The 24,675-nt window shown below is 32.8% G+C and overlaps 1 long non-coding RNA gene and 1 pseudogene across 1 annotated transcript in view; both read right to left on the bottom strand.

Moving 5' to 3' along the window:
• The window catches only part of LOC144287477 (uncharacterized), a 45,337-nt gene that overhangs the window by 12,694 nt on the left and 7,968 nt on the right, over positions 1-24,675 (bottom strand). The window lies entirely within an intron of this gene.
• Positions 14,369-14,621, bottom strand: LOC144287476 (small ribosomal subunit protein eS21 pseudogene; annotated as a pseudogene).

Here is a 24,675-nt window from a genome sequence, read left to right on the forward strand (position 1 = left end):
ATAATCACAGGGATTATGACTTAGAATATTGTGATTATTGTATATGTAAAGTTTATACTTCTCAATATTTATTCGTCAAAGAATAAACTGAGTCTTAAAGATGTCATTTTTGTTCATGTTATGTTTTTATGATTCAACTTTTTGTTGTGTTTTATTTCGGTTTGTTTCCTCAAGGGCTAACCATTTTTCTTTTTTTCCCAGCAGGGAGAAGAAAGCCCACCCATGAGGTCCTCTCCAACTTTCACTGATGAGATCTTGGGGCTGTTTACATTAGCCATGCAAATTTGAAAACCCAAACTGTCTCCTGGTGTTTAATCTCACAACCCAATTTGTTTCTGAGGCTGGCGCCTTTAGCAGCTGTGCAGCAAAGCTTTGCCTTGTCCCACAGACAAAAAAAGATAAGAAATAAAAAGTAAAAGAATAGGCAAAATACCTTACACAGATCACACATTGAAGGAGGTAATTAACGACCCCTGAACAGTCACAGCCAACCTATTATCAGTTATAATTGAGAAGAAAATATATCTGTCAGGTATTTTTCTGGAACTGGATCATATGTATAACAGTCACTCCCAAGCACACCTAGAAAAGTTGGTAATAACAAAATGTATGTGAGTAAGCAATTTCCCCCTTCACGTCAACAATAGCTCTTTCTTACAGTTTATTTAAAAATATCTGTTGTGGCAGATTTAAGAAAATATGAGTTTGGGTTAAAAAAAATCCTGCTGTTGTTAAAAGAAAAAAAAAAGAAAAGAATGAAGTATGTATTTGTGTATTTGGGCTCAAAATGTCCCTCAGTGGAGCCATTTCTGAAGAAAAGTGCCTTTAACACAGGTCTCTGAGACTGGAGTGTAAATAAAAACCTCAGAAAATGAGTATCTCTGAGCTTTAAATCTGGAAGTGAGTTGGATCTGACACTGCTATTGTAAGGAAATAAAGGACTTATAACTTAGGATTCTAATACTCCATTCTTCATTTAACACAGTATTTTTTTGTATATAGAAAGATTTACTAGCTTAAGTATGCAAACACCTTAACACTGTCTATTAGACCCTTTATCATTTGTCATTGATTTACTTCTTTTCCCAACCAGCTTTTTTTAACTGCAACATTTCTCAGTGTTTCCTAAAAAACATATACCCCTTTGTGTTCCTATGCCATTATTGAAGATGGTAATGTTGCCTTGACTGCCTTCTTTATTGCTTACCTTTTAATATCCTACTTATAATTCAAGATCCTTCCCCACTTTCATCAGCTCTCCAAGTCTTCTTCACCTTAACAGGCAATATTTATGTCTACTTCTTAGCTGTTTTAGCAGTAGCACTAATATTAAACTTATCTATTATGATTATTTGTTTAATAATATATTCTACTCTGAACTAAAAACTTGAAAAAAAGTCTCTGGGTAAAAGTCACTCCTGTATCAGAAAATCAACATTTTAAGTGAATGGTCCAAAGGTTTCAGATAGACCATTCAGTAAAAGAATACCATCAAGAATTAGTTAACATACTTATTTGTCTACTTCAAATTTATAGTGCTGCACTTAAAATTCCCTTAAATAATTTTTAAATGAATTCATGACATAATGAATCAGATGCAAATCCTTTTTGAGGCTCATATTGGAAGTAAGTTGCACACATACAGTGTGCATGACCCTCCTCCACCTCTGGTCCTCTCTTTTCTATTTTAGGAAATGGCCAATGTTTTCATGATTTCAGGAATTGTGCTTAGTTAGCATAAGGTTGCTTTTGAGAAATAATGTATGCCTTCAATGGCCTAATTAATTAAGTACTTTGTAGCAAGTTTCTGCTTACAATTGTCTCCTACATCATGGCACTTCAGTACTAACTGGGAATTTAATCAAGCAAAGAGCAATACAGTTTAAACAAGGTAACGTTTTAGATAAGAGTAAATAGAACTTAAAAAGAAGATAAACACACTTTTCTAATTGAAAAATAAGGTGTCGCTATATAGTTAGAGGAAAATGAAAAAGGTAGCCCAGTGAGTTAATGTAGCATACCTGCAATTTAAAATGAGAAAAAAATAAGAGATAAGGTTTAAGAAAGCCTTTTTACATAAGCATCTCCTCAAACACTTTAAGCATTATCTGTCATGGAATGCTGTAAGGACAAGCCCCTAGAACAACCGCAGATCAACCTCACATGTATCGTTGCTCCCTGGTGATAGATAATATGTGAAGCCCTAGGAGAAAAATTGCAAAAGGAGTCATGACTTGCTTTTCACTCTTGATGAATTATTTAAGTTTTGTTAAATGTGTCCTTCCATTCACAACCAATAAACACTCAGGTAAGCCTAGTTTCACAATAGAATAAGATTTGTTTTTTCTTAGCCTTAAATGGAGGATAATGAGCTCATAAAATTTAGCACAGTTGTAGGCATTAAATTTAGGATTTATCCTGATGAATCCCTAAAGTGAAAGGATACACATCTAGATCTGTGCACTCCATATCCCTCCCTTCAGAAGAGAATGACCCCATAAAGTTCATCATATTTAAGATGTTCCAGCAAAGGCCATGAACAAAATGTATTTCACCTATTATTCAAATGATTATTTTATATGTTACAATTTATCTGTTTAATGTCTGTCTTTCTACATTCTTTCTGTAGCTCATCAATATATTTTTTCCAAAATATAAATTACATTGTTTTGCTAACATTTGCTTTAAAATCTTAGAAATAGGGGCACCTGGGTGGCTCAGCGATTGAGTGGCTGCCTTTGGCTCAGGTCGTGATCCTAGGGTCCTGGCATCTAGTCCCACATCAGGCTCCCTGGAGGGAGTCTGCTTCTCCCTCTGCCTATGTCTCTGCCTCTCTCTTTCTCTGTGTCTCTCATGAATAAATAAATACTTAAAAACAAAATAAAATAAATAAAATCTTAGAAATAAAAGTTCACTGCTTTTTAAAAAATATTTATTTATTCATTCATTCATTCATTCATTCACGAGAGACATATATATATATTTAGAGAAAGCGAGAGAGGCAGAGACACAGGAGGAGGGAGAAGCAAGCTCCATGCCAGGAGACCCACGTGGGACTCCATCCCAGGATTCCAGGATCACACCCTGGGCTGAAGGCGGCGCTAAACCACTGAGCCACCCAGGGATCCCCCCAAAGTTCACTGCTTTTCATGAGATTAGCCCTTATAATGCAACAGTATCTCTGAAAACTAGAAAATGTATGGTTAATCCATCCCTAAAGGTTCCCATGATATCCTCATATAGTGCCTCTAGAGAATGGCTTCAAGGATAATCCCTAAACTGCCCTGGAAAACTAACCTCTAACTGTGGAAACAATATTTGATGAAACTCATCTAGGTTTCCATTAAGCAACTGCAGATATTCATGAGCCAATATTTCTCTCCATTGTGAAAATTCTGTACCGTATCAGAAGTGATAGTGGTTTGTATTTATTTGGATAAGCAGAGACAAAATTAAAATCTGAGGCAAAGACAGGAGTTCAATCTAGAATCTTCCACCTACTAGCTTTGTGAAATGGGGCAATATTCTAAACTCTCTCTCAGTTAATACTAGGATCAATTACTTTTTAAAAAATTATTTCTTATAAAAAGTACCTGCTAATCATCCTAAAATAATGTTGTTGTGTAATTTTGGGCTTTCTGCCCTTTTCTTAAATGCCACTAGAAAAACAGTTTTAACTTCATTCTGGAAGTCTAGATACTCCAGTTTTATAAACTCAATTCAGCCATTCAGTAGAAACTGAGGAACTAGGGATTTTCCTGCTTACACTTTTCTATTGGTTTGTACACTACATTTTTGAGACATTGTTCTCAAAATATATTCTATTTATATAATGGATATCCTATCTTCCTAGGTCTTCTGTTTACCTTATTTGGGTATTTCCAGATCCTCTGAGTGAACATTGCTTTGTGAATTTTAACAGTGCTTTCTAATGCCAGGACATAGACTTGGTCAGAAAAATCTTGGTGTCCAGCAGTTTCCAGTTTCTTATGGCCGTGTGTTTGATTTACCATGCACATGTGTCTGAACATTGCTGTACCACAAGGGTGACAAAGACACCATATTAGATGACCAGTGTTTCTAATGGTCTGATCTTGCTTTTTGTCTCTGTTTCTCAAAATTATGAGGTGACAATAGAATTTCCACCATTATTGTTAATGAAGCCCCAATCGACCTGCTCTCTGCTCCCTTTTTCTCTCTCACAGATGTAGCGTTCTTTAATCTGCAAAGCAATCACATGGCTTGTCCTTACTATTTCTCTTGCAGGTTCCTCCAGCTGCCAAAAATAATCATGGTGAAAGCCAAACATTATCCAAATAAAAAGAGGACTCCTTGAAGAAGATATAGCAGAGCATTCTCTGTTTCTTTTGCCACCTTGTAACTAATACATTGATAATAGTGTATCCTCAAATCAAAATCTCAATCTATAAACACAGAACTTGAAATTTCAATTTCCAAGGGTTCCCTTGTATAGTCTTCTCATAATATGTGAGGCACTATAATCCCAGGCACTCTTACCACCCCAGATATGGCTATATTGTGCTCAGGTTTGTATCAGAATTCCTATCCGACCTGTTTGAAGCTGTCTCTGCCTGATAACTACACCTTCCTTTCAGGAAATGTCAGCTTTTTCAACAGGTAGATATTAATCCTTAATAGTGCTTTGATTTTATTGTTATAAATAGTGATGCCAATAAGTGAAATAAGTCAGGTAAGGGAAAACAAACACTGCATTATTTCACTTATATGTGGAATCTAACAAAGTTGAACTTATAGAAACAGAGTAGATTGGTGGCTGTCAGGGGCCTACAGATACTAATAATTATTTTTAAAGGGAAACATGTAGTAATATATTAGAGAGGGAAAATGTTGCTAGTTCAATTTCATGAGAATGGTTTATAATTTTTTTTTCATGGCAATAGACAAAATCTTTAAAAATACTGAGCTGGAATGTCCATTATAGCCAAAATATGGAAAGAGCCCAGATGTTCATTGACAGATAAATAGATAAAGAATTTGTGGTATATATGTACAGTAGAATATTACTCAGCCATCAAAAAGAATGAAATCTTGCCATTTGCAATTATATAGATAGAAATAAAGTGTTATGCTAAGTGAAATATGTCAGAGAAAGACAAATACCATATGATTTCACTCGTGTGGAATTTAAGAAACAAAACAGTTGAACATAGGGGAAGGGAAGGAAAAACAAAATAAGATGAAAATAGAGAAGGAAGCAAACCATAAGAGACACTGTAGAGAGGAGCTGGATGGGGAAGGGATAATTGGGTGATGGGCATTAATGAGGGAATGTGATCTAATGAGCACTGTTTTATGCAACTGGTGAATCACTAACTTCTACCCCTGAAACTAATAATACCATATATATTAACTAAATTGGATTTAAATAAGGAATTTAAAAAATTAAGCTGGAATCTACATGGAGTCACATATTCAAATATTTTGTCAAAATTAATTCAGTAATTTTTTTCATACAGGCATCATAATATATATATTCTGTACTTTCCAAAAAAGTCAATCTGACTCATAATTTATATGTAAACACAATAAATTGTAAAATGTTACATTCAAGGGCTGAGAATAAACATTTCAAAATTTTTACATTACTTATTCATTGTTATACTTCCTTTTATCGTTCTACTATCTCTATCCATCTTAATCAGCTTTAGCCTAAAAATTGTAAGAACAAATTTTCCTACTATTTTGATTATCTTAATGTGGTTAGTGTAATTTGCAGTTGGTTGATATGTTCAAAGAGGAAACTCAAAATCTGGAACAGAGTTGAGGCTCTCTTTTAAAATTTCAAATTATTTGGGTATGTTTGTTTGTACAGATAAGACTATGCATTGAATCTTTTTTTTTTAAGACTTTATTTATTTATGAGAGGCACAGAGAGAGAGAGAGACAGAGAGGCAGAGACACAGGCTGAGGGAGAAGCAGGCTCCATGCAGGGAGCCTGATGTGGGACTTGATCCCGGGACCCCAGGATCACGCCCTGGGCTGAAGGTGGCGCTAAACCACTGAGCCACCAGGGCTGCCCTGCATTGAATCTTAAATAGCAATGAGTACGATTAAAAAATAAAACTCACGGGAATTAGTGTAACTTTTAGTGATAGAAAGGGCAGATGACCAATTTGGAAAACAATGGTGAATGCCTTCCACGGTTTGAAAAAAAGCTGTTTATGTACTCGAGATTAGTTGTGTTCTTATCCTTTCATCTGCCTGTGGATAATCTATTATTGGGAATAATATATAATATTTATTCATACCGTTAAAATGGCTTATTGAGACTCAACACTGTGGGATGCTTAGATGTAATCAATAGAGATTGCGCTTTGGTTTCCTATTTTATAAATAGACTCATCACATTTAAAAAAAGATTAGCATCCTCTATAATAATAAAGCAATAAGTGTGTGTGTTTGTGTGTGTATGTCTGTGTGAACCCTTAGTAAGGGATATATAAAACACTTTCAAATAAGTGTTCAAATTAGAAGTAGTTCAAAGAATGATTGTTTAGCATGAACTTTGAAGGAAAATTAGGTGCAATATTCATGAAAGAGAACAATTCTCTGCAGTTTCAAAAGGTGAAAAGGATGTATGGAACTGTTGTATCACTATATTATATATCTGAAACTAATATAACACTGTATGTTAACTAACTGAAATTAAAATAAAAACTTAAAAAAAAGGGTGAGGAGGAATTCCTAAAATGACATTAATAAAGACAATTGCAATTACCAAAATAAAAAATAATCACTTCAATTTGTGTGTGAGTATAAAGAGAAGTGAAAAGTCTAACATACATCAATAGAAATGAAAGCAGAGCAGGACAACTATGGCTCACACAGGGAAGCTTTACTTTTTCATTTCCTTCTTCTAGTTAAAATACTTGAGTAACTCCTTTTTGTTTCATATTATTGCCTCTGATGATCTTCCCAAATTTCTCTCTATTCATCTTCAAAAGTACCACCTCCTCCTGTCATTCTAGTTCTCTAAAAATTCTAGATTATTTTTCTTATCAATCATGATTTCATTTTCTGCCTCCTGAAACCTATATCTTTGTGTAAACCTTCTTTAGCATTATTGTTGCTTCTATTAACACACTTAAAACATAATTCTAACTATATATTTAATTCTTCCAGAGAAGACTATGAGCTTTCAATTTCAGGAAACACATTCCATTATATTTCTAGCCTTAGAATCCACTATAAATTCTGAATATAGTAAATGTTTAATACTACATTAATTTAAAAATGGCCATTTAAAAGTTTCCTTTTTTACAAGCATCTAATCAGGGAGTGTAAGACCTTACTAAAATAGGAAAATATTCAGAGGTATTCATAAATGCCTTGTCTTATTATTGAGAGTTAAAAAAAAAAAACCTCTGAATTTATGATAGATAACAAACATGCACTTAATTCGTGCCTTAAACCTGAAAATTAACTTTCAATATTTGAAAATTATTCAAAAACTCAAATGAAACTAAGTTTTTATAAGGAAAAACTTCAGATGCCTTCCATACCCTACTCTGCTCCAAAACATGATTCTCCAAAATCCTTTCTTATTTTATTTTCACATTTCCAAATAATATATCTATTGCATTTTCTCAGTTTTAGACATATTATTAACTTGTAGTTATGGAATATATCTCATCATTTTAGCTTCTTCTGTCAAATATTATATCACTATTTTTGTTAAATCACAATTAGGACTATAAATACTATTTACTTCTGAATCATGTAGTTTTCTTCTTTTCATTTGTTTTAATATTTTGTTATTTCTTGACTTAATATTTGCTTTATTTCTAATTCTTTAGTGCTATGTATTAAATGTGCAGGAACAATCATTGCCATTATTTTGCTCAGAGAGATAGCTCCAGCTTCAATTTCATACTATTAATATTAAAATGATCTATTTTTGAATAGGTGTCTCTGCCACATCTTCCAAGTTTTATTAATGGTAGTTTATTCCACATGGCCATGTGGCTTATAATTGATTTTTAATGAAAGTAACAGAAATGCATGCCAAATTGGCTTAGCAATACTAAATTTACCAATCCTCATCAAAGGATATTGCAGAGTTGGGCCATGATAAGGTTGATTGTTTTGGTGGTAGGGTAATTTATATTATTACCAAAAATGGTTGCCATATCACCGATGTCTCTGTCAAAATTAATTAATACTTCCCAACCTTTAGACTAATCAGACATGAGTTCACAAAGGGCTAGGCTATGAGATACATCCTAGTTATACTATGCTGTGCTCAAAATTGTCTCTTCCTTTTCCATCAAAGTATTACGAGTTTTGTTTACATTATTTTAATTTTATTAAAATAGGAACTCTCCAGATTTTTCACTGAAATGCTCTTTTGATCCATTGCAGCTTCATCAGAAATACTTAAACTTATATGAGTCCCAGGGCAATAAAAAATATTTCTAAAAAATTTTGATTACATTTAGAATGACTATACAACCTCAAACCAAGAACATCTTTGAGAAGTACTCTTATTTCTCAAGAGTATGAAATACGATAATATAATTAATATTTAAACAGGATAAAACAAAACTTGCTGTTGAAACAGCTGGTTAACCATTTTCATATGTTTTAACACCTCTAGTTCATCCTTCGCATACCTGCTAGAGGTTGTATGCACATTGATCATGCAATATGGTTGTTTAAACAAAACCTTTTAATAACTACCACTGGTTTAACATATCTATAGTGTCATCTCAAGATCCTAATAAGTTCTCTCAAAAATCATTTCTACTTTCTTAGAAACTCAAGAGAATTTCCTACGTGCCATTTATATTATAATGATATGATGCTTTAAATGATATTTGGGTCTTTTTTTTTGTTTTTGTTTTTGTTTTTTTGTATTTGTTTTTTCAAACTCTGTTGTAAATTTCTTGAGGTTTTAGGCACCACCTTTTATAAATCTCTGTATTCTCTATAGAATCCAACACAGTGCCTTGCATGCATCAAATACTTAGTATATATTGAGTAAATGAATTTTATGTATGAAAGAAGACAGGCAATATCTAATAAACAGAGAAACTTCTGGGAAATCATTGACTTTTTAAAATCTTAAAGGTCATGTTTCCCTGCACTGGCTATTTTTTGTAATTTATCAATGCTGACTGATGTCACACAGCTAATGTGATTTTTGAAAATGTGGACTATGGTGAACTTCACAAGGGAGTTAATTCAAATGTTCTAGAAATTAAGCTATGTTGAATGTGAAGTCATTTTCTTAGCTTATTTCAATTTAGTGTATGATAGTTGTATGTTTGGCAGCACCTCTTGACACTGGAACTATCCATGATAGCCTTATTTCTTTTTCATATTTCTACCTCCTTTTTCTGGTGAGGGAGGGGTTGCAATCACATCCTGTGCAACATCCTGTATGTGTTACACACTTTTAGAATCATATAGTAAAATTATCGCAGCAAATATGAACATCTTAAGTTTACTCTTAGGTTGGATTAATTTTATGTTGATGTTTTTATTCATGAGGCATTTGAGCCTTTGTTTCAATCAATATGAATTTGTCTATGTGTTTCTGATTTAAAACTTGAAATGATTCATATTTAAGCTTAGAAATGTGTTCTTTCTGGGCAGCCCAGGGGGCTCAGCAGTTTAACGCCACCTTCAGCCCAGGGCGTGAACCTGGAGAACGGGGATCGAGTCCCATGTCGGGCTCCCTGCGTGGGGCTTGCTTCTCCCTCTGCCTTGTGTCTTTGCTTCTCTCTCTCTTTGTGTCTCTCATGAATAAATACATAATAATAATAAAAAGAAATGTGCTCTTTCTTTCTCTTCTGCTTCCCTCTCTGTAACCTTCCTCTTCTCTTTTTTTCTCCCTTATTATTCTCAATATTTCCAAAATATAGCACTTGGGATACCTGAGTGGCTCAGTGGTTGAGAGTCTTCCTTTGGCTCAAGTCATGATCCCAGGGTGCTGGGATCTAGTCCCACATCAGGCTCCCCACAGGGACTCTGCTTCTCTTTCTGCTTGTATCTCTGCCTCTCTGTGTCTCTCATGAATAAATAAATAAAACCCTTTAAAAAAATGGCTCTTATTTAAAATTTATGTAAAATTAATCTAAATTAAATTAAAATGATTCACCAAAAATATGGACAGCCACCATGGAGATTCAGAAATCCTCAGCAAAACACTGAGTGACACAAAACCATGGGAGGGACACACTGTCCAGTATAAGGCATGCCTTTAAATATTATACCCTGCTAATAATCATGCATGCATAAATATTTTCCTGCAAATAAATTATTCCCAAAAGGAATGTGTATAAATATAAGACAAAAAACCTAGATGAAAAGTTAAAAGATAATATAATATTGACGATACGGAATTTTCCACATGATAATTCTAATTCCATATTCCATTCAAAAATTCGACTTTCTATCATCAATTTTTAAAGCATGCAAATAGATTCTGAAATAATATGAAACAAAATGCCTGCCTTGACAATATGGTATGCTTTTTTAGATCTCAGCAAATTATTGCCTTCTTTTATAATCACCTAAGAAACTCAATGTATAACCAAAGTTAGAAATTCTCTACCCCTTGAAGTCTGTGCCTTTGGCCTGACATCTGGGAATTCAGTAAAAGATGAAAGGACTTCTAGCATCAGCCTTTGAACACTAGTGCTAATCCCTTCACTTTGGCTTCAGAGCACTGTGCAGTTTAAGATAATAAAGACATCCTTTCACATTTTATTGGCAATAATGTCAAGGATTCTTAGTCTTTCCACAAGAAGTATTATACATATATATGCATAGATTAAATATAGAATTTACAATGCCAAAAAGTCTGTATTTTAATATGGAGTTTATGATATTCATAATAATCAGTCACTACATTTACACTGCTAGTTGTCTATAATAATAGTAATAGCTTATGATGAAAAGAATGGTTGGTGTGACAAAAATATGTAATTTGATAGAGAAATTATGTAACTGGAAGGCCTGAGTTTGACTTTTGTCGAGACATGAAAATTAATGATATTTTCACTACATAGCATATTAAATTTTATATACTTACACCAGTAGGCAACAACCATCTGGAATAAACTTTAACAAGTGTTTATAAGTTTCTAAAGTCACCATACATGCTAACTTTTAAAGAAAGTTTCATGAGATTGAAAACCTTAAGTTGAAAAAAAATTAAATTGATAATATTTTTCAAAACTGAGGATTTTCATTTTACTAACAGAAATTCCTTTGGGGTGGGACACCTGGGTGGCTTAGTGGTTGGATGTGGCAAGTCATGATCCAGGAGTTCTGGGATGGAGTCCCACATCGGGCTCCCTGCATGGAGCTTGCTTCTCCCTCTGCCTATGTCTCTGCCTCTCTTTCTCTGCATCTCTTATGAATAAATAAATAAAATCTTAAAAAAAAAAAAAAAAAGAGAGAAACTCCTTTGGGGTGCCTGATTTCTGCTCAGATTCAGCTCTGTGCTAAGCAGGGAGTCTGCTTGAAATTCTCTCTCTCTCTCTCTCTTTTTTCTTTTGAGATTCTCTTTATCTCTCTTTGCCTCTCCCCACCTATCTCTCAAAATAAGCAAATAAATAAATAAATAATAAACAAATAAATACATCTTTTAAAAATAATAATGATAGAAATTCTTAGTTTGGAAAATAATTCTGAAAGTTTATGCTGTCATAATTAAGAGAATACAAAGTTTTTGGTTAAAGGAAATTAAAAAAATATTTCTTTCCCCTTATCACTATCATGATTGATTAGATTTATCTAATGTTTACTGTATGCCTAGTACAGTTAACCCTTGACCAACAAGGGTTTGAACAGCATGGGTCCACTTAAATGCAGATTTTTTTGATACACTACAGTAGTACTATAAATGTATCCTCTCTTCATAATTATTTTCTTAATAACATTTTCTTTTTTCTAACTTACTTTATTGTAAAAATATAGTACCAAATGCATACACAAAATATGAGTTAACTGACCGTTTATGTTATTGGTAAGGCAGTAGTAGGCTATTACTAGTTAGGTTTTTAGGGACTCAAAAGTTATAGGGGATTTTCAACTACAAGGGCAGTTTAGGCCCCCTACCACTTTGATGTCCAAGGATCAATTGTACTGTTTTGTTTTACTTGCTTACATGTCTTACATGAATTGTTTGCATTTAATTTCTCAATAGGCTAGAATCTCTTGAATTTCCTCATAAAGATTGAATTTTTGACTACTTCATGTTTATATGTTTACCCTAGCAACAATCAGAATGCCACCCAAAGGATAGTACTGAGAAAATTCTGTTTAATGTTTTAACTGAACAAAATGGTGAAAATGAGTTAGTCCACAAAATGTAAGAAATGATAGATAATGTGTGACTGAAGTATAGAGATACTCTGTGGGTGTTTTTAAGCCAGAAAGTTTCACAAATATTACACGACTAGAAATTAATTTAAGAAATTTCTTCTAAAAATGCAAATAAGCCTTTCCTCTCAAGAGTTAACAACATGAGGTTAGTTTCTTAGATATTCATGTGTATGTCTGATAAATAGATTGCTTAACAGTATAAATTGGGATTTCTATGGAATGAAAAAGTGTGTTTATGGTGGGGGGAGGGCAATAAGTGTTAATTGCACAAACTCATTCGAGTGGGATGCCACCTTGGGGGAATTTAATCAAATTAATGTAATATTCATATACCACACTGTTCCTTCTACAGATTTAATATATGGTTTAAGTATTCCTACAGCAATACTCCATAATCATAATTTTTTCTCAATTTAAATAATCACTAATTCATTTTGGTTTGACTGTGTATAATATTTACATGTTTTTATAAGTAAAAATAGTAAAAATAATCCTTCTTCAAATGTTATAGGAAAACATAAAATTAAAATATTGACAGTGTTTTTAATCCTTTACCATGAAATTGCAAAACCTCTTAGATTATTTATAATCCTACTTTTTAATAAAGGGAAATACAATATTGGATTACACAATTAACAGAATTAGTTAAATTGCATTTGTATTTAGTGAGCACTTTTTGGTTTAAAACATTTTCATAATTTTAATTTTCATACAGCCTTATTGCTTTTCTCCTAATCACAGATCTCTTGCAAAGAATATATTTAGTTAGAGTCACTCTCTAAACCATTAGAATCTAATTTTTGCCCTAGTTTTTCCATGACTGGAGTTACCAAATTCTCTAGTCACCTCTCTATGACAACATCCAACATGTGCATTTGTCATCATCTTTCTCAACCTCTTAATATCATTTGGACATATTGTTTACTGACTTCTGCTTGAAAAACTGCTACCTCTTTTCTTCCACAACAGTATCTGCTTTTTTTCCTCTCACTCGTTCTCACCTTCTCTTGCTACCTCCTCTTCTTCTATTTGACATTTAAGTAATGTCTGATTTTTTACCTACATTATTTCTTTCTAAATTTACATTGGTCCAAGGTTTAATTATTATCAATACATGAATAATTTCCAAATGTTTTTCCTCAAATTATATTTGCCCTAGGAGATAAAGATATCTACTTCCAAACACTTAGTCCCTTTCCTCCAGCTCTTGGAAATCACTGCTATGTTTCCTGTCTGTATCAATTTGCTATTCCGGATATTCATATAGAAAGAGTCATACAACATGTGACTTTTTGTATCTGGCTTCTTTACATTACATTATGTTTTACAGGATCACATATGTGGTTGCATGTACCAGAATATGATACCTTTTAATTGATGAATAATGTTCCATTTCATGGATTTAGTACATTTTGCTTTTCTCTTCATCAGTTGATGTATTGAGATGTTTTCCTTTTTTACTTATTGTGAATAACGTTACTATTAAAATTCTTGTATAAATTTTGGTGTGTTTTTGCTTCACTTGGGCTTATACCTAGAGAAAGGAAGTAATGGGTCATATGGTAACACTATGTTTAATGTTTTGAGCAAAACTAATTTATAAAGCAGCCTCATCATTATCTATTCCCAGTAGCAAGGTATGATGACTTCAATTTCTTCACAACTTCATTAATGCTTGTTATTACCTGTCTTATATTCATGCTGTGGGTATGATGTGGTCACTTATTGAGGTTTTAATTTGTGTTTTGTAGTGACTGATTATATTCAGCATCTTTTCATGTGCTTATTCTCCATTTGTATACCTTCTTTGGAGAAATGTATGTTCAACATCTTTGCTCATTTTAAATTGGGTTGTCTTTATATTGTTGAGTTATACAAGTTCTTTATATATTTTAGATACTAGACTCTTATCAGATCTATAATTTACAAATATTTTCTTTTTTGGGGGAGGGGGTTATGACAAATATTACACATCTGTGATCCTCCGCAATCAGAAGTCCTTTGGAATGGTGCCACCAGCCTTGACCAGTTGGAGGATGGAATCATATACTTCACTGATACTGCAAATGGCCCCACAGATATCTTAGGTTTTAAACTGGCTGTTCAACCAGGCCTTTCACCTTGTCAACCTCCATCATGTTCATCTGCATGGATGCATGGTCCTTAGCCTGGATGATTTGGTTGTTGGCAGAGTATTTCTACAACACATATAAGTCCAGGAACTCATAGGCATTGTTTTGCATGGAGTACAAGTGCAGAAGAATTTAAAAATATTTTTCATTCTCTTTGTTATCTTTTTTTTTCCTTTTCTTAATTTCACTCACCAGACTCTTTAGCACAATATTTAATAGAAATGGCCTGAATAGGGGTGCCTGGGTGGCTCAGTCAGTTAAGCATTGACTCTTGATTTCAGCTCAGGTAATGTTCTCAGGGTCTTGCGATCGAGCCTCACCTCTGGCTCCTCACAATCTGCTTGAGATTATTTCTTTCTCTGCCCTTACCCCTGCTCACATATGCTCTATAAACAAATAATCTTTTTTTAAAAAATATTTTTTTTTTATTTAATCATGAGAGACAGACAGAGAGAGAAGTAGGGACATAGGCAGAGGGAGAAGCAGGCTCCATGCTGGAAGCCTGATGTAGGACTCAATTCTGGAACTCTAGGATCATACCCTGAGCTGAGGGCAGACGCTCGACTGCTGAGCCACCCAGGCGTCCCTAAATAAAGTCTTAAAAAAAAAAAAAAAGGAAAAGAAATGATCTGAACAGATATTTTGTCTTTTTTCTAATCTTTGTTGGTGAAATGCTTCAGTCTTTCCTATTTAAGTACAATGTTAAGTATGGGTTTTTCTTAGATACCCATTTTCAGGTTGAGGAAGATCTCTGCTTTCCTAGTTTGTTGAATATTTTTTTTATCATGGAAGAGTGTTCCATCTTGTGAAAGACTTTCTGCATCTATTGAAATGACATATTAGCTTTTGTCATTTATTCTATAATATGATGTAATCCATTAGCTTTTATATTTTGAACAACTCTTACATTCCTGAGTTTATGGTTATACCTGAGTTATGAGATTTATTCCTCTTTATGTTTTGTTGGATTTAGTTTGCTGGTATATTGTTGAGTATATTTTTGCTTATATTCATAAGTTATACTGGCCCATAATTTTTTCTTGGTCTAATACTGGCATCAGAGTAATACTGGTTATATAAAATGAGTTGAGAAATCTTTCTTTCTCTTCTTTTTAAGAGAAGAGTTCAGGAAAGATTGATGTTATTTTTTCTTTAACTACTTAGTAGAATTCACCAATGAAGCCATTTGGTTTTTATTTTATTTGTGGGATATTTTCTAATTAATAACATCACTTTACTTCTCATAACTTATTCAATTTTTCTGTTACCTCTTAAATCATTTCCAGTAGGTTGACTCTTTCCAGGATTTTGCCCATTTCAGCTAGATTATCTAATTTGTTGTTACACAACTATTTATTATATTCATTTTTTATCATTTTTTAAATTTCTGTAAGGCATGTAGTATGTTCCCTCCTTCCCAATGTTAGTAATTTGAGTTTGTTCTTTTGTTATCTTGGTTAATATAGCTATGGGCTTCTCAATTTTATCTTCTAAGAATCAAGTTTTGTATTTTTAAAAATTTTCTCTATTGTTTTACTAGTCTTTATTTCATTTATTTCCGCTCAAATCTTTATTATTTCTTTCCTTCGGCTTACTTTGAATTGAGTTTGCTTTTCTTTTTAATGTCTTATACTGGCCATTTGCTGTATTACAGGTTGTTTGTTGAGTTAGTTTTCTGAGTTATCTCTGTAAAGTCTGTATTGTTTTGCACATGTAACGACTGAGTTCTATGATGTGTAGCTTAGTGATTAATTAATGTTTAGACAGAAATTTATTCAAGTTCCTGAAACCAGTAAGTCTCCAGTCTTTGACAAAGAGCTCCACACACACATTGTGGTATGCTTTCAACACTCAGCTAGTCAGTTTACAACTCTGCTTTAATCTCCTCTTTCTGCCAGTACAAAGTCTCAAGGTTTGCCAAAATTGAGATCTTGGGGCCTATTTCAGATTTCTCTGAGTATCTGCACAGTCCTACATGTGTAAATAGAGTCTCAGGGAGTTTTTAAAGACACCTGTGGCCTCTCATTCCCTAGCTGTTCGTTTTAAGTTTCTTTGGTTTGTTCCACTCAATTATTATCCACTCCTTCAGATAATGGTGATATTAACTGATTATCCTTAACTATTTTCTCCTCCATGGGAAAAGACTGTTCATAGTGGAGAAACTCTGAGTCAGATCAGTGTTATACAGGCTAACAATTTACAATCTCTTTGAACCGATAGACAAATCAAATAGTGCAGAATTTCTAGAAATTGGGTTCAAAAAGGAGTTTCAACAGCATTCTACCCTCTACAAGTCTGCAACCCTTTATTTTTTATCATGATTTCAGGCTGTTGCTTTTAGAGAACACTGTGGAGCTGGAGACAAGGATGGAAATAAGGCAAGAAAAAATGCCACAGTTTACTGTTCTTACTAAGTTCCAGCTGTTTTTCTTAAAGAAATTCTCCCTAGATTTTTGCAAGACTTTGGCCAATTTACAGATTTATAAAGAAGCGAATTCTCACAATTTTTGTCAGTGTCAGTGTTTTCATTATTTTTATGAAGATACTTTATATAAGTCCTTACTCTGGCATTTTCACTCTTTAAAAAATATATATTTATATATTTATTTGAGAGAGGGAGGAAGAGTAGAGAGAGCAAGAATCTCAAGCAGACTCCTGCTGAGTATGGAGCCAGCTGCAGGGCTTGATCTCACAACTTTGAGATCATAACCTGAACTGAATTTGAGTCAGACACTTAAACAACTGAGTCATGCAAGTCCCCTCATTTTCACTATTTTTTTTGGCTGTTAAGATAAGTTAATATTGCTTTCTTAAGCAACTTGTTCCTACCCCTTGAATCTAAGGCCTCAAAACATATTATTTTAGATCGCATAGTAATGATTGTGTTCATATTTGTAATTAATAGTGAGGTTAGAGCCTAATATTTGTATTCTCCAGATTATAAATTAGATAAGGATATTGTCTTTCTTGTTCATTGATTTGTTACTAGTACAAGTACAGTGTCATTCACATAATAGAACTGCTGTAAATTTTTTTTATGACTAACTAAATAGGTGAATACATGAATTTGAATTTCACCTAAAAGTATATTCATATACTCCATTTCAATGACTGTGGTACCCCAGAAACTGAAACAACTCAAGATCAATTTAGTAAAAATTTATGAAACCAGAATGAAAGTTTAAAGATATGGTCAGTGGGCATCTGGGTGGTTCAGTTGCTTAAGCATCTACCTTCGGCTCAGGTCATGATCCCAGGGTCCTGGAATTGAGCCCCTCATAGGGCTCCCTGTTCAGCAGGGAGTCTGCTTCTCTGTCTCCCTCAGCCCCTTCTCCTCACTCTTGTTCTCTTTCTCTCTCTCCCTCTCAAATAAATAAATAAATAATCTTTTTTAAAAAAAATAAAGGCTTTTCTCACTCATATCAAATGTCTGTTGATATTTACATGTTTACTGTTGTTTTAATCCATATTATCTTCATGGTAGAACTCGGGCTGAAAAGGGAGCTTTTATCTTCAACATTGCTACTTTCTATGGAGGAGGGAAAGGACATTGCTAACCATATCTCCCTCTTAAAGCACTCTTAGAAATGCCAGATGCTATTTGTGCTTACATTTAATTGACAAGAGTAAATCATATGGGCAATCCTAATTCAAGAGGACACACTCACAATCCTTCAATAAAGTGGTATACAAAAGTTACATGGGCAAGCCATGTGGAGAGGAAAAAATAATCTTCTGTTGAAAAGAAGAGCAAATATGCATAAATAATATAGCCTACCAAAATATTGGCCCCCAGTCTAATGTTAATTCTACAAAACCACACTAGACCTTGCTATTTTTGCAAATAGATTAAGCAACAACAACAACAATAACAACAACAACAACAACAACAACAATAAGAAAAACTTCACTAGAATATTATTTTAGTGAGGGCAACATGTTAAAAATTGGTCTACATAATGAAAGTTCCATTTCTAGTAATGTTTGATAACTGAGCTTTAAGGTGCTTATATAGAAAGTGATTCTACTATATATAAAAACAATTTACTGCAGAGATTTGTTCACAGTTCATTAAATAGCTGTTCAAAACTGGCCTGAAACTTTCCACAACATGTTTAAGATTTGTAGAAATGACACTTTGGTTATAAAAGTAAAATAAAACATTACTTTGACTCCTGACATAACTAGAATGGAAACACATCAATCACCCAAAGCCTGAAGTACAACATGATGCTCAGTGCTGAGAAAGTCTCCTTAAAAATATCGTTTGAGAGACACATTATGATCTTCTTTTTTTTTCAATTTTTTTTAAAAAAATTAGAAGTTCAGAGAGACCTTAATAAACAGCACTTAAGAAACATCAGTACCATATATCCCTTTGAGTGCATGTTTTACTGAAGTCAAATAGAAAAAAAAAAAAGAGAGAGAGAGAGAGAAGGACACACTCTCAACAACTTAAATGTTTCATCTATAAATAACATTTTTTTGTATAAGCATTTTCTAAATCTAATTTTTCATGTTCTTAGAAAAATGAAACAGATCATTCAAAAATTTCTCTTGGGTCTTACAATGTGCTAGGTGACTTGAAGAATACAATTGAAATGTATAAAATTCCTGCCCTGTGATACCTTACAGATAAGATGGTAATTTAAGGCAAAGTAGACAATTAAGAATAAAAAATTATAAAAGCTATAATGCAAAATGCTGGTTGAAGACAAGTTTCAATTTAACTATCATAAGCTTTTTAAACCAAGCCTAAAGATGAAGAAATAAACAAAGAGGTTAATAAAAAATATATATATATATAAAATCATGAATGTCTACATATTTTAGATAATACATATTATGTCATATACATATATACATTTATTATATTTATTAATTTATTTCTATTTTTGACCTAAATTCTGTTTTATGCAAAATAAAATTATGTTATATTTTATATAAAATACTAACATCAACAACACACAGGAATGGGGAAAACTTTAGTATATATTTTCTGACACTTTGGGAATCTTCTGTATCATCCTCAGAAGAATTCTAGCAAACAAGTGAAGTAAGCATTCAATTTGGGACAAGAAGCTAGTGGAAGAGGATAGCTTGAAAATAAATAAAATAGTACATAACAAATTGGATGGTAGATGTACTGAAAGTAGTGCTTAGAGCAAATTTATGTTGCACAAGAAGAAAATCTGAAAAATAATGAGCTGAAGATCAAATTCAGGAAGTTACAAAAATACAGGAGAATAAAGCCATGGAAAAAAAAGAGAGAATAATAAAGATCAGAGCAAAGTATAATATTATAGAAGAGAGAGATACTGAAAAGACCCCTAAAGTTGATATTTAAAAAGCATCAACAAATTTAACTAACTTTAGACAAGTTGATAAGAAAATGAGAAGGAACTGTTAAAAATATTAGTAACTGAACTTTACATCTAAAACTAATGATATTTTGGTCAATTGAATTTAAATTGAAAAAAAAGAAAAATTACTAATAAAGATATATAGAATATAATATATAATATAGATTTTAATGGTGATATATAGATATAAATTATGTATAATATACATATATAAGATTTATAGGTATGCAAATTTATAAGATAGATTTATAGGTATAAAAATTAATAAGATGATATGGTGTGTGCATTTAGGACAAAAAAAAATTTTTAAGATTTTATTTATTTATTCATGAGAAACACAGAGAGAGAGAGAGGCAGAGACACAGGCAGAGAGAGAAGCAGGCTCCATGCAGGAAGCCCAATGTGGGACTCGATCTGGGGACTCAAGGATCACACCCTGGGCCAAAGGCAGGCGCTAAACCACTGAGCCACCCAGGGATCCCTAGGCCAAAAATTTTAAATTAGGAATGATTTTCCAGAATTCTAGAATGTTGTTAAAAATTGACTCAAGAGATTAGAGAACACAAATAATTCCAGAATGATTAATGGAAAGGACTTAGTAATTTTTTTTCCTAAAATAGAAAATACTAGCCTAAAATTTTTAATTAGCCAAACATTCAAAGAATAATTTCATTGTATAAAAATTATTCTAGTGTATGATAAGAGGGAACACTATTCAACTTATTTTAGTAAGCTACTATAATATTGATACTAACACATGACAAGAAGCACATATAAAAGGGATACAATTTCATTAAGTAGATTAAAGAATTAAAATCATAATGACCTTAACAAATATAGAAAAGTCATTGATTTATCTGTATATCTATTAACATGAATTCTTAGTAAACCAGAAATAGTAAATTTCTTTATCTTGATAAACAGAATTCTCAAAAATCTATTGAGAATAGCAAGGTTGGGATCCCTGGGTGGCGCAGCGGTTTGGCGCCTGCCTTTGGCCCAGGGCACGATCCTGAAGACCCAGGATCGAATCCCACATCAGGCTCCCGGTGCATGGAGCCTGCTTCTCCCTCTGCCTGTGTCTCTGCCTCTCTCTCTCTGTGTGACTATCATAAATAAATAAAAATTAAAAAAAAAAAAAAAAGAGAATAGCAAGGTTAATTATGAAACACTAAAAAACATGCTTTTTTTTTAGAAAAAATATGCTGTTTCAAAAGAGCAAGAGATGAGTACCTACTGTATACAATGCTATTCAATATGTGTATGCAAATATTATATGTAAATACTAACAAGAGCAATAGGAGAAAAGAAGGGAAAGAGAGGGAGGGAGGGAGGGAGGAAGGGAGGAAGGAAGGAAGGAAGGAAGGAAGGAAGGAAGGAAGGAAGGAAGGAAAGAGAATAAAATGAAAAGAAAGAAGGAAAAGCTAAAAGAATTGAGAAGGAAAAAAATTCTGTCATTTTTCCAAATGATATGATTGCCTACTTTAGAATACAAAAACTCCACTGATTATCTAGAGTTAACAAGACAGTTTTTCAAAATTAGTGAAAAGAAATTCAATAGACAAAATATATTTGAATATCTGCATATCTGAAACAGTTAAAAATACATATTATAAAAATATATAAAATAACATAAAACACTAATAATATAAGAAAAATATAAAAGCATTTATGAAATAATCTATGAAACTTTATCAAAAGATATTTACAAAGTCTGAAATAAATATGTGAATATATGATGGTCAGGGGGTTAAGATTTAAGATACAATGTGAAAATATTCAATCCTTCCAAGTGAATCTATAATATTGATGAAATTCCAATCATGACACAAAAATTGTGAATCTGAAAAAAAAATGGATAAATTCTTAATATACTAAAAAATAGAGCAAATTCTTCTCAAGCTGATAAAGTATGTCTATAAAAACCTATAGCTAACATCATACTTAATGGTGAAAAATGTGAAACTTTCTCACCAAAATCAGGTACAGGCAAAATCCCTTCTCACCACTCTTTTTCAACATCATGCTGGAAGTTCTTACTAATGCATTAAGAAAATGAATAAAAACTATGCGGATTGGGAAGGAAGAAATAAAACCGCCTTTGCTCATGGATGACATAATTGTCCATGTAGAAAATCTAAAAGGATCAACAACAACAAAATTCCTAGAAGTAATAAGTGATTATAGTAAGCTTATAGGACTCAAGGTTAATAATTAAAGTTCAATCACTTGCTTATATACCAGCAAGGAAAAAGTGGAATTTGAAATTGAAGACACAATAATATTTCCACTGGCATCTGAAAAAGGAAATAGTTATGTATATATTTAATAAAAATGTACAAGATCTATATGAGGAAAACTACAAAACTGATGAGACAAAGAACTAAATAAATAGATATTCCATATTCATAGATAGAGACTATTATCAAGATTTCAGTTTTTTTCCAACTTGATCTACAGATTTAATGCAATCTCAATCAAAATCCTAAAAAGTTCTTCCATATATTCCACAAACTGATTCTAAAGTTTATATGATGAAGCAGAAGACCCAGAACAGTTAACAGAATATTGAAGTTGAACAAAACTGGAGGACTGACACTACCCAACGTCTAGACCTACTAAATAGCTACAATTATCAAGGTAATGTGGCAGTTGCTAAAGAGAGACAAATAGATCGATGAGATAGAACAGAGACCCCAGAATTAGACCCAATCACTAAATATAGTGAACTGATTTTGACAAAGGAGCAAAAGTAATACAATAGAGCAAAAATAGTCTTTTCAACAAATGAAGTAAGAAAATCTGGACATCCATATACATAAAAATGAATCTATAGCCTTTACATCTTTCATGAAAATTAACTCAAAATGGATCACACCCTCAATGTAAAATGTAAAAGTTTAAAATTCCTAGATTATGAAATAGGAGGAAATCTAGATGTCCTTGGGTATGAAAATAATATTTCTGATACAACATCAAAAGCATGACTCATGAAAGAAATAACTGATAAACTGAACTTCGCTAAAATTAAAAACTTCTGCTCTTCTAAAGACAGTGTCAGGAGAATGAGAAGACAAGCCATAAATTGGGAAAAAAAAAATATTTGCAAACGGAACACCTGATAAAGGACTGTTACCAAAACATGCAAAGAACTCTTAAACTCAACAATACAACAGATGACCAAGTTAAAAAGTGAGCCAAGGACCTTAACACACGCTCCCCCCACACACACACACAAAATATGTGGATGGAAATAAGCATGTAAAAAGATGCTGCATATCATTTGCTCAAGGAAATAAAAATTAAAATGACATCACCATGGACCTATTAGAATGACCAACATCCAGAACACTGACAACGCCTAATGTTAGCAAGGATATCTAGCTACAGGAACTCTCACTCATTGCTGGTTGGAACGCAAATTGATAGACACTTTGTAAGACATTTTCGTGGTACCTTAGGAAATTAAACATACTCTGACTATATGATCCAACTATTGTACTCTTTTCTTTTTAAGATTTTATTTATTCATGAGAGACACAGAAAGAGAGAGAGAGGCAGAGACATAGGCAGAGGGAGGAGCAGGGTTCATGCAGGGAGCCTGATGTGGGACTCGATCCCGAGGCTCCAGGATCATGCCCTGAGCCGAAAGCAGACACTCAACCACTGAGCCACCCAGACGTCCTGCAATTGTACTCTTCAGTATTTACCCAAAGGAGATGGAAATCTGTGTCTTCATAAAACCTATACACAGATATTTATAGAAAATGTACTCATAATTGCCAAAATTTAAAAACAAAGATGTCCTTCAGAAAGTGAATAGATGAATAAATTGTGGTACATTGGACAATGCAAAATTATTCAATACTAAAAAGAAATGAATTATAAGGGCATTAGATGACATGGAATAAATTTAACTGCATATTATTAAGTGAAAGGAGATAAATTGAAAAGTCTACATACAGTATGATTCTAACTATATGATATTTTAGAAGAGGCAAACCACAGAGATAGTAGACTAGTAGTTTCTAGAGATGCAGGTCACGGAGACTTTTTAGGGCAATAAAAGAAATCCTATGATACCATAATTTCATGCATTTGTCCAAATCCATGGAATGTATAACACCAGGAGTGAACTTTGGAGTAAACTGTATATTTTAGATGATTTTGATGTATGTATCAATGTACCACTAGGGTAGGGGATGTTGATAATAGGAGAGGCTACACATACATGTACTGGGGCCAGAGTACTTGAGAAATCTCTGTACATTCCTCTCAATTTTGCTGTGAACCTTAAACTGCCCTAAAAATTCAAGTTTTTTAAAGACAATTGACTAAGTGAACATTCATATTTACTTTTTAGAATCTGAATAAGGAATATAGATATCTATATCTTTAGTACATCATATACATGTGTGTATATATCCATTAATTTAACTAATATGATTAACTAATCATATGAACATGTAGGTACGCTTAAAGAAAAAACACGGGAATCCTTACTACTAAAGTCATAAACTAGACAAATCAATTTTTCTGCCTATAACCAGTATCACTTTACTTATTTTTAGCAGTTCTAGCCAATTAGTTAAAATATCAGTTTAAATAATAGGCCAGAAAAGAAAAACTTGGAGGCAATTTAGTAACTTGCCTACAAAAAAACATAGATCCCCCCAGCAAAAAACCCCACTCTTTGTAAAAATAAAAAGATTCACTACAATGGTATGTTATAAAATTAATATAAACATAAACATAAACCGCTTTCCTTTATTATAATTAAAACAGGATATTTGGGTGGCTCA

The sequence above is a fragment of the Canis aureus genome, chromosome 17 (assembly GCF_053574225.1).
Source record: "Canis aureus isolate CA01 chromosome 17, VMU_Caureus_v.1.0, whole genome shotgun sequence".
Taxonomy (NCBI): Eukaryota; Metazoa; Chordata; class Mammalia; order Carnivora; family Canidae; genus Canis; species Canis aureus.